Source organism: Aedes aegypti, chromosome 2, assembly GCF_002204515.2.
Source record: "Aedes aegypti strain LVP_AGWG chromosome 2, AaegL5.0 Primary Assembly, whole genome shotgun sequence".
NCBI lineage: Eukaryota > Metazoa > Arthropoda > Insecta > Diptera > Culicidae > Aedes > Aedes aegypti.
In genome coordinates, this window is record NC_035108.1 from 320,301,280 (window position 1) to 320,321,883 (window position 20,604).

At 40.3% G+C, this 20,604-nt stretch overlaps 1 protein-coding gene across 1 annotated transcript in view; it reads left to right on the top strand.

Moving 5' to 3' along the window:
* The window catches only part of LOC5570957 (netrin receptor unc-5), a 507,697-nt gene that overhangs the window by 476,825 nt on the left and 10,268 nt on the right, over window positions 1–20,604 (top strand). The window lies entirely within an intron of this gene.

Below are 20,604 nucleotides of genomic sequence, written 5' to 3' on the forward strand. Positions count from 1 at the left end.
TATCGCATAAATAGCCTCTGCCCGAAGTTCATATCGACGCTAGCGCCACGCAGCGGTCGAGTTCTGAACTAAATTGTATCTCATGTGGAAGTCTTCATTCTCCTGAGCAACTTTGCCGAAGACAGCATCCTTCTATGTGTTCGCAATCTCGAGTTATCGCATAAATAGCCTCTGCCCGAAGTTCATATCGACGCTAGCGCCACGCAGCGGTCGAGTTCTGAACTAAATTGTATCTCATGTGGAAGTCCTTATTCTCCTGAGCAACTTTGCCGAAGACAGCATCCTTCTATGTGTTCGCAATCTCGAGTTATCGCATAATTAGCTCCTACCGGAAGTTTATATAGAAGCTAGCACCACGCAGCGGTCGAATTCTGAACTAAATTGTATTTCATGTAGAAGCTCTTATCCTCCTGAACAAGTTTGCCGAAGACAGCATCCTTCTATGTGTTCGCAATCTCGAGTTATCGCATAATTAGCCCCTACCGGAAGTTCGTATTGATGCTAGCGCCACGCGGTGGTCAAGTTCTGAAATAAATTGTATCTCATGAGGAAGTGCTTATCCTCCTGAGCAACTTTGCCGAAGACAGCATCCTTCTATGTGTTCGCAATCTCGAGTTATCGCATAATTAGCCCCTACCGGAAGTTCGTATTGATGCTAGCGCCACGCGGTGGTCGAGTTCTGAACTAAATTGTATCTTATGTGGAAGTGCTTATCCTTCTGAGCAACTTTGCCGAAAACAGCATCCTTCTATGTGCTTGCAATCTCGAGTTATCGCATAATTAGCCCATACCGGAAGTTCATATCGACGCTAGCGCCACGCGGTGGTCAAGTTCTGAACTAAATTGTATCCCATGTGGAAGTTCTTGGTCCCCGAAGCAAGTTTGCTGAAGACAGTACATTCCTATATGGCCTGCATCTTATACAATTTGGTGATGACTGCAGATTTCTGGACTGAGTGTACTGAAATTCCACGTGGCCAACATGGTAGCCGATTCCCGGTGGCCACTGGATCCGGAACCGGTATTCCAGGTAGTGATCATAATCTTGAGGAGTATATCTTTCGAATGCGGCATAAATTTCATTATTCGGTTGATATTTCGCTGATTTATAGGGGTATACATTTCTGGGTCATAATGACCCCAGTATCTTATTAAGTTGTTTTTTTGTGGCGCCATCTTAGAATCACCTTAAGAAAAAATTTTTTTGGTCTTGCGCTTCGTTTCCACAAAATATTAAAAGTCAGGGAATTTCAGAAAGATCCGTTTGATAACAACAGAGATATTGCAAGTTGAAATTCGATTTTGGGTCATTATGACCCCAGTATCTAACTAAGGTTAATTTATTAAAAGAAATGATGTTGTTTCGTTTGGTATGTTGTGGTCCCACACTATCAAAGTTATCCGCATTATAAAAAAATCCCGTTTTACGGTAATTGAGAAGTAAACATTTTTTTATTATTATTTATGAAATTTTTGAAAATAGTCAGGCAGGCATTTGTAAAAAAACAACTTCACGCCTCAATACTCGATTCGTGGCCTCATCTCACCATCCTCGGTTCTGCCCCACGCTCGCCAAATCGATACGCACTTGATCCGCCCACATAGCTCGCTACGCTCCACGCCTTCTAGTACCAACCGGATCCGACGCGAACACCATCTTTGCAGGATTGCTGTCCGGCATTCTTGCAACATGCCCTGCCCATCGTCTCCTTCCAGCTTTGGCCTTCTGGATACTGGGTTCGCCGTAGAGTTGGGCGAGCTCGTGATTCATGCTTCGCCGCAACAAACCGTTTTCCTGCACACCGCCAAAGATCGTTCTAAGCACCCGACGTTAAAAGACTCCAAGTGCTTGCAGGTCCTCCTCGAGCATCGTCCACGTTTCATGCCCGTAGAGGACTACCGGCCTTATAAGCGTTGTGTACATGGTACATTTGATGCGGATGTGAATCTGTTTTGACCGCAGTTTCATCACCTTGTCATAGTCCCCCATCAGGCCCATCACCTTGTCATAGTCCCCGGCGGGATCCAAACGAACTAGAATGTTCGCCTGAAACCTTCACACAATTTTGCACTCCTTCCATCGTCGCTCTTATCAGTCTCGTGAGCTTCCCGAGAAAGCTGTTCTCGTCCACGATTTTCCATAGCTCTACGCAGTCGATACTATCGCCTTGAATTTGTAAAGGAAATCCTGAAGAATTTCTGACGAATTCCTGCAAGAATTTCGGAGAGAACTCCTTGCCGCTTGAGGAAGTCTTGAAGGATTTTCCAGATAAATTGCTAAGATTATTGTTTAAAGGTAATCAAATCATTGGATAATATTGTGTGTGAGTTATCGAAGAAATTGCTGGAATAATTTCTGTATAATTTACTGTATATTATCCCTAGATTAAATGCTGAAAAAAACTAAAAATATGTTTGGACGTGCTTCATTGGGAATCCCTGGTTGAATATAGGTATTAAAAAATTTATATATATATATATATATATATATATATATATTCATAACGGGCTCCTCGAAAGAAGTTGTGGAGCAATTCCTGGGAAAACCTTGAATGAATTCCTTTAAATAAAATATATGAAAATGGAATAGCTGTTAAAATTGATACAGAAACACTTTGAGTATTTCTGATAGCGTTTTCTGAAAAGAATCCTTCCTGTAAATTGGTGATATAGGCCTTTTTTGGTTCTCACGGAAGAACTCTTTGAAGAAATCTTTGAAAGATTTCCAGGAATAACGATTGGAGAAGTCAGTGGAAGAAGTATTAGAAAAATCTCTGGTGGAAATTGTGGGATACCCAAGAAACATTCCAAAATCCACCTGTTTTTATTGAATCGTATCCAGCTTTTATAAAAAGCGCACGATATTCATATTATTGATTTGAATGAAGCTCAATGGTTTTCATTATTTCTGAATTTTAAACAATGTATAAACTATTTCAAGTGTAATCTCAAAACAAATATCACAATGAAATCCAATTGGGCCAGATAAAACTTCGACTCCCTGGAGATAAATATCTCAATTATGTATCTAAAAACACTATAAATTTCCAGCAAATCATCTTGCATTGTGTGCTTCTTGGACGATTTAACTTGAAACCCGACACAGCACAAAGATTCCACTTCTAAAACAATACTTCAACGCATTTTAAAAATTACTAAATGGACCTGGGTAAACGGGATGAAAAATTAGACAGCTTGTCCGTTAAGTCGTAAGATGGTTTTTATCGTGTTCAACACGTCGAATCGGGATACTGAAAGGTTGTTATAACATTGAATGTTTAAAGAACATTTTCAAATGTAATTCAATCTGAAGATAGTTATTTTATATTGATTGTGTTTACCTTCTGTACCATGGACCAGTTTGAGTATACTGTGGCTTTATAGACGTTTTGATTTGATCATCGTATTATAAATGTACGCTATAAGAATGCCTTACAATTTGGATAAAATTCAAATTATTACTTGGGTAGTGCCAGGCAAAATTTTCAGAGTAATCCCTGAAATTACTGAATTTAGTTGTGTTGGCATGCTGAAGGATTTCCTGGAATCAAATCTTTGCTAAATGCGCCAAGTAACACGTAAAAATTCGCAAGAGAAATTTTTGGAAAAACATCAGTGAACTGATGATGAAATTTTTAAAGAAAGTTCTAGAGAAATCCCTGAAGCAGCCTCTGGAAAAATAATAATTTCTAAAGCTTTTTCTCGAGAATTCAGTATAATAGTCGTTGAAGATAATTTGAACGTTTTTTTTGAACCTCTATAATTTTGCACCAGGCTGCAATGCTACCAGATAAATAAAAAAAAATGACTATAGAGGTCATTTTGATTGAAGTAGTGCCTTTAGCGACAATTCAATAAAAATAGAGACATCTTTCATTAGTGACCAAGTATCTAAAAAGAGATCTGCTACCAACACTGTACTATCACGGTGAAATTTCTCGATCCAGTGATTCGTCGCAGCGGGATCCGAAGCAATTAAGACAATACATTGTATTCGTATTCGCACGGAATCGGATCGCAGCCGGGACCGGGTAATCTGGAACACCCATCACGGTCACCGCAGGATGCTTTTGACCACACCGCAAATACCCAAAAGGATTGCATCCGCCCACCCAACTCACTTCACTTCATACGAAAAGGCCACACGACTACGCTGACCGGTGTGTGATGACGGGTGTATCTCGAGCAGAAAAACATGACAAACAAATACTATATCATGTAATTAGAAATGAATGTCTGCATACCACAGCATGTTCTTCATAAGGTTGAAATAAGTGTCAAAATTCCAACAACCAGAACTACAAATGTCTGTGAATAACACTTGCAAAATAAAACACTGAATCAAATTAATACGGCGTGCATAGGAACAATTCAAATATTACGTTACGCAAAAAATGTCATTTTTGGACTCCCGTAACAGGTTTTGTGTAGTAAAAATTGAAATTTTTGTATTAAATCATATATAGGTAAGCCCAGGAAATATAGTCACATACCTATACTGTTGTTACAGCCTTTCTATGTTCTTCTGATCGGTATATCAATTACTCGATCGAATCGTCGTTCGTCTTCATGGTGTTTTTATTGACCAAACGTATGGAAAATAAAATTTGCACCTTTTTTCTTTGTTGGCGGATTTGTGATTGATGCGGACGGACGACCCATCCATCCGAACCGGAGATGGAGCGGTGGCGTGGGTGATCCGCCGCGAAATGAGTTATGGACAGCTAATTTGCATTGGGCTAAACGCGATGATGTCGTAGCAAATTAACCGACAGACGGGATTGAAATATTGTTGTCGGTTAATTTCAAGCTTTTTTTCGCTCATTCTCTTGGGAATTCCTCTTTCGTAACTAGTGGGAACATAATGGAGCGTGGGAGCCAGTGGAAAATATGGACAATGGTGTTGATGAGTTTTTTTTTGTGGACGAGAAGCTCTGGATATGACGCAATCGATGAAATAGAAAGCAGTTGTTAGTACACGTTTGACGCAATGTTTTTGAATATATTTCACTTATGCACATTCGTTGAAATATGGAGGATTTGGAGGTTGATTGGAGAAGCATCAATAACCAATAATAAATTACTAGGTCTTCCTTAGTCGAGTGGTTAGAGTCCGCGGCTACAAAGCAAAGCCATGCTGAAGGTGTCTGGGTACGATTATCGATCGGTCCAGGATCTTTTTGTAATAGAAATTTCCTTGGCTTCCCTGGGCATACAGTAAAATCGTACCTGCCACACGATGCGAAAATGGCAACTTTGGCAAAGAAAGCTCTCAGTTAATAACTGTGCAAGTGAACATAGGAACACTAAGCTAAGAAGCAGACTATGTCCCAGTGAGGACGTTAATATCTGAATATCATTTTTCTTAACAACATTTCTTCGAATGACCCGTTTCCCAGAAATGTTAGGCAGTTGAAAAATGTTTCCCATTTTTAACTGGGATTCCATCCAGAAATTTTAACTCATTTTTCACATGAAATCGTAATGAAAGTTACTGCAAAAATAATATATTAGTATGCCAGAAACATCTTACAAGACGTTTTGAACGTTTCTATACACTGATTATGTTGTCAACAGCGCCCATATCAAATGACATAGATCTATAATCTAGAGTTCAGCAATCCAAATCAGGATAAACCGCTCAGTTTCTGCCGCTCCTTCTAGGGGCTAAATTAGTCACCTTACCATTCTCAATCTCAACCCATATGCCAACTGCAATTTGTCGGTAAGACATTGCAAACATCATTCAAACACGCCGATTTCCTCGCACCAGCTCTATGTCCCCGTGGCAAAAGTTGAGACATTGCATTTTAATTCGAATAAATAGATACTTTAATTAGATAGACACCACCGGTCGGAGGGACCTGGCGCTCGAAGCTAGAGCGTGATGCAATTGTTCCCAGGAAGGCAGCCATTATTGCTCGGGTGCCTGTCTAGAAAGTGCATCGCAAAAACCATCAGCAGGCACGACCCCCATTTAGTGCTGCCACTCGCTCTGGTTTCTAATGCTCGGCGTGGTGCCAAAGTAGCTGCAGCAGGGGAAATTGTGTTATGTGCTACAATTTAAACAAACAACTTTGCCGCAAGCGACCAGATTGTTTGCTATTTATCATCTGCTCAAGTACGACCAACAGTTCCGCACCTACGCCACGATTCTACCCCGTGGCGATGCACATTGGGATGGGTCTAAGAAAAATGCGGACCAGAAGTAATAGGAATTGGAACAGGAATAGGAATATGAACAGAAATAGGAAAAGGAATAGGAAAAGGAATAGGAGTATTTAGGAATAGGAATAGAAATAGGAATAGGAATAGGAAAAGGAATAGGAATATGAATGTAAATAGGAATAGGAAAAGGAAATAGGCAATAGAAATAGGAATTGGAATAGAAATAGGAATAAGAATAGGAATAGGATTACGAAAAAACACAGGAATAGTCAGAGGAAATGAATAGAAAAAGAAATTGGAATAGGCATAGAAATAGGAGTAGGAATAGGAAGAGGAAGAGGAAGAGGAAGAGGAAGAGGAAGAGGAAGAGGAAGAGAAAGAGGAAGAGGAAGAGGAAGAGGAAGAGGAAGAGGAAGAGGAAGAGGAAGAGGAAGAGGAAGAGGAAGAGGAAGAGGAAGAGGAAGAGGAAGAGGAAGAGGAATACGAACAGAAATAACCCTCGTGGCCGTGCGGCTAGTGTCGTAAGACATTTAAGCACATCGTGTCACTGGCTGTGGGTTCGATTCCCACTTCAACCATTGAAACTTTTCATCAGGAATGTTTCTCGACTGTGCCACAGGAGCCAGTTTGTCCGTTGTCTAGTGTTAAATAACAGTCTGTGCAGCTAAATGGCTGAAGTCGGTGTCCGTGTCTTTAAAAAAAAGAAAAGTAATAGAAATAGGAATATGAATAGGAATAGAAATATGAAAAGGAATAGGAATAGGAACAACAAGGTAACAGGAATAGCTTTTTGACTCACAATTCAACCATTTACTCCACAGTGCACCTGGGAAAACACTTTTCATGTCAGTAACGGCAACAAAAGTGCATAAGAAGAACCAAGGCATAATTTGACGGAACTAGTTGTAACAAATTATAAAGTTTTATTTGAACTTTCACAGCCGAGAACAGTCTCAGCGGTGATGAGAATGGGCACGACACAACGTGTGCTATCAAATTGCAGTCGCTTGTTTAGTCGTCACCGAGTGCAATTGCAAATTAAAGAGCGCCGCAATCAAACTGTGCGATATTCGCGCGGCTTCGACCGCCAGTTGACGGATGTGCTCTGCAATCCGTGAGTGTGCGATGCGGGACAGAGAGTGTGTGTCATAGTAAATAGGTTTGTCCAATTAGGGCGCCAACCGCAATTTCAGCGAAGCGTGCTCGCTGATTTGAATTTGTTGCACATTTGCTCTCGCCGAACGTTGAGCAAAGACCATGGAGCTTAAATGGTGATAATGCGGATGGTGTGAAATGGCCTGCCTGCTGAATGTATGTGTGTGGTCTTGTTTGTTACCATCAGTCAGTTCGTCCAGAGGTTTCCCAAGCTTTTTAAATTGTGGCGCTCTTAATAGTTTTCCGATAATGGCATTGCGCAACAGAATAAAAAAACTAAAGGAGATTTTAAAAACTGAATCGATATTGATAATTGGTCCCTAAGTTTTGACGATATTCCAAAATCCTTTGGGAATCGACATCGCCCATATAATTTTTTTTTGACCGCCATTTTGATTTTGTTCAATTTATCAAAAAAGAATTCATTATTATCAAGCATTAAATAACTTCTCTAAAAAATCGTACAAATCGGTTGAGAATGCAAATTAACAAGTTGTGAAGTTTTCGAGTTTTTACACGACCAGAGTGGTATCAGAAACATAAATACACATTACTCAAAATCGGTTGCACCAATTTGCGTCATTTTTTTATGTAGTATGATTTTGAAAAGCGAATCGAACATGAGCAAAACTCTGTAGTCTGAAATATTTACGTGGGTTATGGCTACGCATCGGTCCCCCAAAGAATTCTTGAACTCAATTTGTGGCGCACCTGGAGAAACGCTAATGCTCACCAGTGCACCGCGGCGCACAGTTTGGGAAGCACTGGATTAGTCCAGCTATCTATCTATCTATAGGTTGCATTGGTTGTGTTCGACATGCGTGGTAATTACCATGGACAAGAGCAGTCATCTGTAATAAAGTTGCAATCATTCATCGTAATTATATTGAACGCTCGGGTACATATTTTATGGTGCACTGGATTTCAGCGAAGTGCCATCATCGAGTGCCTAGCCCGTCGGTGGTGCATCTCTCCGATGGGCGCAGTGCTGAAATGGTGAAGCTGGGGCGGTATGGACCTAACGTAAACTAATTTATCAGATTGTTCTCAAATTAGCAGGCATATTTGTAATTCTGAAATATAACGAGGTCTCTAGAAAACATACTCTAGCACCTGAATTGCACCCCAGCTTCCACCATGCCGTCCATTGCCAACATCATATTTTGTGATGGGGCACGGTTGATTTCCTTCTGGTTAGTATCTAGTGGCCTAGCGCCCAGCAGAAAGGCCATTAGTTTCAATCAAAGGCGATGAAGCGAGGTTGACGTTTCACTTGACTCTGCTGCAGTAATAAATTTGCGGGGATGGTTCAGACTTGCCAAATTAATGTGAACAGCCATTGACATTTCATTGGCATTATGCCCAATCGGTCACTCACTTGATACATTATGTAATGACACAATTTCGAAGTATTAAATACATCAATAATTAGAGCTTAAAGTGAATAGTGCGCCAGGATGAAATATGTAGTGTAGTGGCTATCATCATTCATGAGAAGGCGTATAAAACATCAACTCTTTTTCTCATTTGAAATCAAAGTTTTTTAAACTATGTATATTTTTGTTAAAACACAAACTGGCTTGAGGAAATTGATTCTCATTAAGGTGAAGATGAATCGAAGCCAAGGTTCAAATTTTCAAAAACACGGATCTGGAGAACCAAACATCCGTTTGAGCTGAAAACCTGATCGATTGGTCACCACCAGCTAGTGACCAATCGATCAGGTTTTCAGCTTGAATGAATGCTCGTCGACCGCCTCGAACTTATCCCCGTCTATCGTAACACTACTACCTAGGCGAGCCCTGTCGCGCTCGGCCCCACCAGCTAGCATGTACTTTGTCTTGGCCGCATTCACCACCAATCGAACCTTTGTTGCCTCGCGTTTCAGGCGAGTGTACAGGTCTGCCATCTTTTCAAATGTTCGGCCGACAATGTCCATATCATCCGCGAAGCAAACAGATTGACTGGATCTCGTAAAAATCGTACCCCAGCTGTTAAGCCAGGCTTTCCGCATAACATCTTCTAGCGCAATATTGAACAACACTCAAGAGAGTCCACCACCTTGTCGTCGAGTCCCCGGCGGGATCCAAACGAACTGGAGTGTTCGCCTGAAACCTTCACACAGTTTTGCACACCTTCCATCGTTGCTCTTATCAGTCTCGTGAGCTTCCCAGGAAAGCTGTTCACGTCCATGATTTTCCATAGCTCTACGCGGTCACTATCGTATGCCGCCTTGAAATCGATAAAAAAAAGTGATGCGTTGGGACCCGGTATCCACGACATGTTTGGAGGATTTGCCGTACAGTAAAGATCTGGTCCGTTGTCGGCTTGATAACTTCCCACGAACTCGCTTACTATAGGTGACAGACGACGAAAGATGATCTGGGATAATACTTTGTAGGCCGCATTTAGAATGGTGATCGCTCGAAAGTTTTCATAATCTAACTTGTCGCCTTTCTTGTAGATGGGGCATATAACCCCTTCGTTCCACTCCTCCGGTAGCTGATCTGTTTCCCAGATTGGGCCTACCAGCCGGTGCAGACAAATGGCCAGCCTCTCCGAGCCCATCTTTATGAGTTCAGCTCCTATACCTTTCTTACCAGCAGCTTTACTGTTCTTGAGCTGGTGAATGGCATCCTTTTCCCCAAAGTGGGGGCTGGTTGGTTTCCATCGCCCGCTGTACCGACGAAGGCATTTCCTCCGTTGTCCCGTTCTTCATTGCCTGTGCTCTCAGCGCCATTCAGGTGTTCGTCGAAGTGCTGCTTCCACGTTTCGATCACCTCACACTCGTCCGTCAAAATGCTCCCATCCTTATCCCTGCACATCTCGGCTCGCGGCACGAAGCCGTTGCGGGATGTGTTGAGCTTCTGATAGAACTTATGTGTTTCTTGAGACCGGCACAGCTGTTCCATCTCCTCGCACTCCGTCTCCTCCAGGCAGCATTTTTTTCTCCCGAAAGAGGCGGGTCTGCTGTTGCCGTTTCCATCTATAACGTTCCACGTTCTGCCGGGTCCCTTGCTGCAACATGACCGACCGCGCTACATTCTTCTCGTCCAGAATCTGCCTACATTCCTCGTCAAACCAATCGTTCCGTACCCGACGTTGCTCTCAGCTGCATTGGTGATGGCTGCCTTCACTGTTCTCCAGCAGTCCTCGAGAGGGGCTTCATCCAGCTCACCCTCTTCCGGTAATGCAGCCTCGAGGTACTGCGCGTATGCCACTGCGACATCCGATTGCTTGAGCCGCTCTAGGTCGTACCGGGGCGGCCGTCGGTACCGTACGTTGTTAACGACGGAGAGTTTTGGGCGCAGTTTAACCATCACCAAATAGTCGTCAGAGTCGATGTTAGCGCCACGATAGGTCCTGTCGTCGATAATGTCAGAGAAGTGCCGTCCATCAATCAGAACGTGGTCAATTTGTGATTCTGTCTGCTGTGGTGATCTCCAGGTGTATCGGTAAGGAAGGCTGTGCTGGAAGTAGGTGCTACGAATGGCCATACTCATGGAGGCGGCGAAATCTTTTCAATAGTCAGTCTGAACTCTTCCTCCTGGCCAACCTGAGCGTTTAAATCTCATTTGATGATTTTGACGTCGTGGCTTGGGCAGCTGTCGTACTCGCGTTCGAGTTGCGCGTAAAAAGCGGCTTTGTCATCATCAGTGCTTCCTGAGTGAGGGCTGTGCACGTTTATAATGCTGAAGCTGAAGAACCGATCCTTTGAGTCTCAATTTGCACATTCTCTCATTGATCGGCCACCACCTGATCACGTGCCTCTGCATATCACCTATCACTATAAAAGCTGTTCGCAGCTCTGGTAGATGGTATGGTTACCTCTAAACTGAACGTTTGCACCATTGATCCCTTCCAACACACTTCCTGCAACGCTACGAGTCCTTCAGCACGTCGGCGAGTATGCGTGTGCTTCCAATGAAGTTTGGAGATTTACAGTTCCACGTACCGAGCTTTCAATCGCTAGTCCCTTTTCGTCGCTGTGGTGATCTTTGCCGATTGTCCCAGTTCGTATTCTCTCGTTGATTATTCGTTGCTTGATTTTTTTTACAGCTGGCTTTCAGGGCCTGACACCAACCCCCTAGATTTCCGGAGGACCATTCCCCCTAAATGTTCGGAGGATCATAGTACGCAGTTTATGTTAGAGTCCTTCTCTGGCACTCGGACGATGATCAGCCACCCCTGACATGGGGAACAGACGCTGATGTGAGCCGCTCCTAACAGACGCTCCAGGTTTGCAGAAGCAAAAGCAAATCCCCATTTCCCTGTCAACACACGACCAAAGTTCCCACCGGGGGTTGGTTACCCGATCTTCCCTGCGAGGAGGTAGGGATAGGAGTTACTGGGCAAGAGGCTAAGGAACGCACAGAGGAGTCTATTTCATTCCTTCAGGTACGCGAGGTACCAATGGTACGCCATGCCCAGCCATTTACCAACCTTTCGCATCACATATATTTTCAATAAAAAATTATCTTGTGGCACAAAAACGTTAATTTGAAGGATACTGTCATCATCAGAAATATAAAATACAACTTTCGTAGAGGTAAATCTATCGAAAGCTAAATAAGAGCAGGGTCAAACATTATGCTGGAACTCAGGTTTACTACCTAACAAAGTTCCACTTTTTGATTTCGAAAGATCCTAGCTTTTTTTGTAATTCCTGTTATACTAGGAGGGTCCTTGTGTGAATCCCTTTACGATTTCAATGAGAATCTTGAAAGGATTCTAATGAGCATCCTGAAGAAAGCTGATGAGAATCCTGAATGGATTCTGATAAGTATGCCATAAGGCTTCTTATGAATTCCTCGGTTTCTGATTAGTTCCCTGGAAGATTTCTGATGAAATACCTGGAAGGTTTCTGAGAAGAACTCTAGAATGTTTCTGATAAAAATCCTGGACAGTTTCTGGTGACAATACTGGAAGGTTTCTGGTGAAAATCCTGGTAGGATTTCGATGAGAAGCCTGGAAATATTATATAAGGAAAGAAATCGTGGAAAGATTTAGGGGCCTATTTTGTATATCAAGCAGATTCATGTGACTCGTCTGTATTCATTGTCGATCAAATCAAACATGCATATTTCAGATGTCACCCGTCGACTCCCATATTAATCCAGTCACATAGAGTGACAACTGTCGAAAAACTCGAGTGACAGAGCTGAGTCGAGCGAATTTTTCGGTCGACTGTGATTTTAGTCGAGTCGATTTGATCGGATTCTATTGCGAATATTTATTTTGGAAAGATTTTGTTGCAAATATCTATCCTAGAAGGATTCTGATGAGAATCCTGGAAGCATTCGCAAGGAAAATTGAACAGGTTTCGATGAGAATCTTTATAGGATTCATATGAGCATCCAATAAAAAATCTGATGAAAACGCTGGAATGGTTCTGATGAATGTCCTGGGAAGAATTCTGATGAGAATCCTGGAACGATTCTGATAAGATTCCAGGAACGATGTTCATGAGAATTTGGTATCGATGCTAATGAAATCCTGAAAAGATGCTGATGAGAATCATGAGAGGATTATAATGAGAAATTAAGATTTTGATGAGAATCATAGGAAGATTCATGATTTATACCAGCATTTCGATTCCGACAAGCATTTCGAGAGATGATCTCTGAAGAGAACCCTGAGAGAATTCTGATAAGTATTCTGAGAGTATTCTGAAGAGAATTCTGAGAGAACTCTGATGATAATCCTGCGAGGGATCTTATATGAATCCTGCGATGATTTTGATGAACTCTGATGAGAATCATAAACAGATTCTGATGAGAATACCGCGAAAAATCTTATGTGAATCTTGCGAGAAATCCCATGAAAATTCTGTAAGGACTGTGAGAGATCCATGAGAGGATCAATCAGAAACTTTTTAGGATTCTCATCTTTCCTTCCAAGATTCTCAATGGAATCTAAATTTCAAAAATAAATCATTTGAACTTTGTTACTGAACCTGAGTTTCAGCACAATGAACGAAAAAATGCAAAAAAAAACTAATTTAGCTTCCGGTAATTTCACCACTCACAGACAAACAGACGTCACACTCTCACCGATGTCCATGGACCACCTTTTTTAACGGCCGATTCAAATATATACTTTCACATAAATACATTTGAAATATATTGAAATTTCAAAGAATCACTGGTGGAATGAGAGGTGTGCACTACATTTTCGGCCGTGTATCTGGATTGCCCACCGGTATCCAAATCTCTGTGGGTGCATTTGGAGGTGTAACGAATCCCCTGCACAATACTGTTAAAATTTTGAGAATTGATCAATTGAGTCAAAAGATAAGAGCAAAAAAGTTGTCCGCGTCTTTTAAGGGTTGGACTAACGTCGTTTTCTCATACTGCCTGCACTATCCAACCATGTGCCGGCTTTCCTTTATGACCCCGTCAAAATGCAACAACTTGGCAGTAAATTGCAACCGCTTACCCGCGCGAATATGATCCGTGCAGCAGCCCATTCAAGTCGAGTACTAGATTAATGTCGGCGTCCCGGATGACAAATGTTGTAATTACAGCCGTAAATTATTATTAATTGAATAAGTGCGCGCACAATACAAATGATGTGCGATATTACGCCGCAACAAAGACATTTTCTCTTTGCCCGGGCTCCTCTGAGAGGGCTGAGGCTCATAATTCTGAATGATTGTTACAGATCTTGAGCTTGACGCTGTGCGAATTTACTGCAGTAGCGCTTCTCTAAATTGACCATTTGTGCGGTGCGCCTTCCAAGGAAGCACCGTAAAATTACAACCATTACAACAAGCACTCGGAACAAAAACCGATAAACTAACCAATTCATGATACGTCTGGACGACGCCACTTACGCGGCTCATTCCGCCATGCGTTCCGTTGTTGAGCTTTAATCAAATCGGCCCTTTATGAAGCTGTCATAACTTGGGAAAGTGTAATTAATTGAATAATAATAGTCAACTCCGTCCGAGGGCACGTAAACCGAGACCGTTTCGTTGTCTGCGATCTACCGGTAAGGCCAGGAGCGCTCCACCTCACTCTGAGCTCCTTATTAGATTCCGCGGTAGAGCTGGAATGCTTCCCGAACTGGAACGAATAACTCGCCCCTATGAGCTCAATTTTATGAAAGCTATTGAAAACTGCTTGAGGTATTGATCTACTATTGCAAAATTTCACTTCCGTGTGAAAAATTCATCATGTTTATTGAGACTTGCAATACTTGATCCAATTCTCAGTTTTGAGTTTGTAGAACATTCTACCTCTTATGCAAAGTTCTGGTATACAAAATCCTAGTTTGGTATCCAGCAGCAATTTCCTCTTGCTCGGGTTCCGTGGCGTTTGTGTTCGGCGATGATGAAGCAATTATTCAATTTCACCTCTCTTTCGGGGCGACAATAATGGCACAATTCGCTCAACCGCTGCGCTACCTATAAATGGAAACTTTGTTGAGCTTTTCCATAGGTTTGCCTCTCAATAGCATCAGCTTGGTAATTCCAGCAGCAGTCCCGCCCATCGTTCGTCGTAAAACGAGTCTTCACGCGGTTCGACGCGCTGTTGTGGCACCTAGCTAAATGGCATTTAATCAATATAGATTATGTTATTATAAATTGTTAATGTGCTGCCATCAGAGACCTGACACGGAAAGAAGGGGATGGGAGCCACTGGCTCCATCTATTATTGGCCTTGTTGTGGTTGATAGCGGAGAAATTGAAGAATGGGTTCATGTTCGTGGGCTAGCTTTTTGGTAGCTTATGATTGGAGGTGTCGGGCTATCGACTGCATTTTGTACGTCTATCACATTTATCTGATGGTTAGGTATACATCAATTCATTTCAATTCAGATATCGGTCGTAGTAAACGAACTGCCATCAATACAATAGTTGATATACTTACTTGATGGGACACAATTCATTATGCTGTTCTACACTGAACTCCGTCGCACAGTGCTTCGTCCCTTGGACAAAAGTCAAAAAATCAACTTTCATAATCGAAAGAATCAAGTAGGCCATGATGATGACATATAGTTTGAGCGTGTAATACAGATATTAGAAAGTCCGTGCACCTATCAGAACAAACCAAAACTCCAGGTGTGCACAAGTTGTTTCATCGGTATATATAATTTATTGTTTTTGTGTCAATCTAATCCCTTTTTAATTCGCTTTATTCCCATACTAATCACATTTTCAAAGTGAAAGTCGTTAAGGATCGTGTTGAAACAAGTAAGTTGGAGTAATTCCGTTTAATTTTCTGTGATATATTTTAAAAATTGTAGAAAAAGATGCTTCTGAACAATAAGCTCTTTAATACAGAAGAAAATTAAAACTCCTATCTTCTTCTTGCCCATACAAAAAAGTACCTCAAAGTACCTTTCTGAAATCTACTTTAAAATAAAATTTGAAGTATTTTTCAAATTCTGAAAGTTAATTCAGCTGCATATGTTTGCCGATTGTATGTCATTTAATGATTTTTAAGTTATGCTGCCACAATCATCAATAAAGATTGTTTCAAGCAATGGTATTCTGCCAATCCACGTATTCGAAAAAATCATGTTGTGGATTTCATGTATGGTTGTTATAGCACTGATTCTTTCTCCCAGATATTTGAAAACTAGTAAAATACGTTCAGCAAATTTTCTTGCTCCAAAATACATAAAAAATGGGCTAAATACAGAAGATCATACGATATTTTTGTTAAGCAAAACTCCGACTGATTAGCAAAGCCAGTTTGCTTCCGCGCCAACAGAAAATTGGCGATGCAGAGTTTTCCTATTCGGCTGTAAAGGCTGGCATGGGAAGCCCTTTCATACCGTTCAATGAATGTTCAAGAAAAACCTATAAATATCTTATCAACAATAACGAACCTGAAGAGCTCGCGTTCGTAGCCTATGTATCAAATTGTTTCTAATAATCATCAAAAAGAAACCCACGACATTTCAACTATCTTTGTAGAAAAGAAGATAATGATTCGATTGATATGTTTTTGGATGATTAATAGCTGGTAAATGAATTGTATTGCTAATAAAAATAAATTTTATATAACCATTTTTATTGGATTTGATTTTAGTCGTTGGAGTTGGTTATTGAGACACTTTTACATTTACGCATATCACATACATCGTTTATGCAAACAACTCAAGTACGTTTTCATGCGTTTTCATTTTAAACATTTATTTAAAATCGAGCACTGTTCTATGGTGTCAAATGTAAAAGGTGACGTATAAGCCACTTATGCCATTACTGATGTAACATGTGTCATTCATGCCAATAATGAGATTTTTTGCGTATAACGACTTTCTCCTCAACTTCGTAGGGCAAAACCGCATTAAACATCCAGCTCTGACTTTTGTCCCCAAGTGCCATACGTTCGAAGCACTGTGCGTCGTGTCCTGAGCCAAGATAACTACCCTGAACGAAAAGTGCCTTTATGTAGGTCCTACTAAACTGCAATGAAAACCATCATGAGCGTAGCCTACCATGAACTCCATGGCACGAAGTCGACTGCCTCGTCCGAGTCGTCTGTTGAATATCACCTTTGCTTGTCGTTCTTCCGGCATACGGGCAACGTGACCAGCCCAATGCAGCCTGTCGTGTTTCATACGCTTAACAATATCCATCTCTTGATACAATTCTTCTTCTTTTTCTTGGTATTATGTCCTCACTGGGACAAAGCCTGCTTCTCAGCTTAGTGTTCAATGAGTACTTCCACTTTCTTTGCCAAAGTTGCGCATTCGTATATCGTGTGGCAGTTACGATAACACTCTATGCCCGGGGAAGTCAAGAAAATTTCCTTTACGAAAAGATCCTGGACAGACCGGGAATCGAACCCAGACCTCTTAATCATGGCTTTGCTTTGTAGCCGAGAACTTTACCACTAGGCCAAGGAAGGCCTTACCTTAGTAGTGTTTTATGTTTGCAAAAAAAAAACAGAGACGTTGACTTCCGTTGAAGATCTTCTCATTTATACCGTTTTGTCTCAAATTCCGAACAGACTCATATTCCGAACACTCGGTTTTTGTATGGCGATTAGGTTGAAATGTTTCGTTGAAATATGTCACCAAATTACCTGGAAATGGCAGTCAATTGCAAATCAATTTTAATGTCTTAAAATCTATTCAATACCTCGGGAGTAGTGATGATTCTCTAGTTCAAGGCCAGTAAAACAAGCTCAGATAAATTTGTTTGCGAAATTATCCATTTGAATACGATTTATTCGTGCTGTTCGGAATTTGAATCAAGTTGTTCGGAATACGAGACAGAATGAACACAGTGTTCGGCATTTGAATCAGAATGTTGTTCCACATTTTTTCGTTAAAACAATACTAAACATGTTTAAATGAACATTTTTATCGGCACACTGAACAGCTAACAGTTAGACTCAGGGAAGAAATTGAAATTTTCACAAATATTTTCCAATTTATGCCCATCAGATGCATTTGAAGTCATTCTCGGCCTTAAGTGTTCGGAATATGAGTCAAAACGGTACAGTGATTTTCTTGTTTATTTCACGTCCACCAAATACTAAAGCAAAAAGTATGACCTGATTTATAGCAAAATTATGACCTGATATACAGTCAATTCTCAATAACTTCATGTTGAATCGACGAGGTAGCCATCAAAAAAGTGAAATGTTATAGAGCAGGGGTTTTCAAACTTTTTGACACACGTAGCCCTTTTTATAATAAAATGTCCATAGGCGTGGTTCCGTTTGAATTTAGGAATTTTCGATACAAGTAAATTAATCTAAAAATTTCAATGAAAACTGACAAGCTAGTTTTTTGTTAGTTGGGATAGAAATACCGATTTTGGTGAGCCTAAGAGGGAATATCGTTTACAAAATATATGAGATGCCCTACTACATATAATATGTATCCTGTAATATGGCAAACGAAAGCCTTCAATCGATATAACGTATGAAAAATGTCGGAGCTGAACAGAAACCTTCTTTTTTGCACTAAACATCGGGATGGTCAATATAGGACAGCAGAAAAAAGTTGTAGTTTTCCCTAAAGTTGTCGTACATCCGTATTTTTTTAAGTAAAAGCGTTGTTCATATTGTTTTTGAATAAATTTGTTACAATACATTATTGTAACTATCATATATTCGTATTCTACTAAACACAATGATCCACGCTGATTTTTTTTATAAAACAAAGTATAATCCACTATGACTACAAACAGCGCTATGGCTAAATCCGGTATGTTCTACCCAATGACTTTATACATTTTCATTTTATTAACTAACAGTTGCCTCGAATCTGAAAATATATGCGTTACTGATTTAGCAAGCTGCTCCATTTCAGGCTTGAATTCGGTTTATTAGGCTAATAAATGTAATTGTATTTGGTTTTCTGCCAAATGTTTTGAAATAAGATGGTATAAACGGCAAAACGGATGTCGTAGAGAATTTTTTGTGCTTGTTTTTGACTCGGTACACTCATTGAGTATTTGTAGCGGCATTCTCATAGTTTTGCTCAAATGCCAAATAATAGGATGCACATTCGAGATATAATTGCCTAAAGATACCTACACGACAGAGGACATACACTGATGAATTTATTTGAAATCTCTCTTCAAATATAGGGAAGGTGTACCAGTTATGGCCATAGTGGTTCCCTATTCGACCATATGTGAAATTTCGATAACTTTCAGATCTTTAATCTTTTTGAATGTTTTAACATCAAGATATATCTTAAATCTTACTGCTACAACTCACAAAACCTTTCAAAACGTGAAGAAATTAAAGTAATCAAGTACAGCAAAATAGGGAACCACTATGCCCATAACTGGTACACTTACCCTATGTTGATTCATCTATTGAAATGTAAAAAGTATCCTTTTATTTTATATATTAAGCTGTTTCAACAGCAATCATAACATCTTAATATGAAAATAAATTGAAACCACCTTTCAAATTTTCAAGAGAACTGAACTTCAAAATGGATGGATTAATCACAACTACCAATCGATCAATTCCGCAGCGTGAATTATTGTTTGAATTTGTGTTCCTTAAAATTCAAGTTGTTGCTTGGTTTAGTACGCATAATTGACATAATTGATAGTATATTTTCAAGCAAAAAGCTGAGATATTTAAAATCACCAGTACTATTTTTTTAAATATCTCGAAGCAGCTGACCAGGTTTTGCGGCACACCAAGTGCTTTCCTAAAGCTTGATATCGAGATACGCCTATTGAAAACGGAAATTGGATTTCCATAAAAAGAGAGGTATGATGGACATCAAAAGCATTTTCTACAGACCTTTCTATAGGGATTTCTCGAGTGGTTCCTGCGACAAGTTCTTCAGAACTTCCTGAAGGATGTTTTCTATGTATTCCTTCTGTAATTCCACAATAAGTTTTCTAGTGATTCCTTCAGAGACTACTCCCTTCAATACTCAAGAAATTTTCCCAGGTATACATCCAATACTATCTCGGTCCATGAAGATATTTATTCGAAGACTGAAAAAAATAGTTCTTTCATATTTTTTCCGAAGGGTTTCTCCAAGAATTCATGTGGAGATTCCTTCATAAATATCACCAGCATTCATCTGGAGAACAAGCATCATGCAAGAAACCTTGAAGGAAGCAGAAATTCTCGCGAGATTATTTTTGAACGACTTTCAAGAATACGTAAGTTTCTACGCTGGATCTTTCAAATACTCATCAAGTAATTTTCACAGAGATTCTTCTAAAAAAATATTAGGATTTTTTCTAGGATACCTTGTACTAATGACTCCAGAGATCTCTACATGGATTCCCTCAGGGTTTATACGGAGATTGCTGCTGCAATTCCTTTTAATATCTGATAAACCTTATAAAAAAGTTTTTTTTACTAAAATGATCGAAATTCATCGAAATAATGCTTTCAATGCTTATTTCAATAATTTCTCTTATTATTACAACAAGAATTTCCAGCGAGTTCTCGATTTTTCTCGGATTTTTTAAGGGATTCTTACCCAAACTTTTGCAGGTTGTTCTGCGAAGCCGAAGGCTGGTTCGTCTCCACGCAGGTTCTCTAGATTTGTGCTCTTGAAAATTTGAGGTTAGGCATCGATTCATCTTTACCTTAAAGTGATTTCTCAACTTCACATTCAATTGACCAAGCTTGATTGCATTTTCAATACATGATTCAATCGAAACAAACTTGCATCACAGTGCAACTGGGTCACTCAAATGGCACCGGCAACTTTATCAAAATGCCATTTGAACAAAACTTCATCATTTCCCACACCCCATTACACGTTCCAGGCACACACGAGTCAGCATTTTTTCAATCTTTAATGTTCGAAATAAATCAAACATTT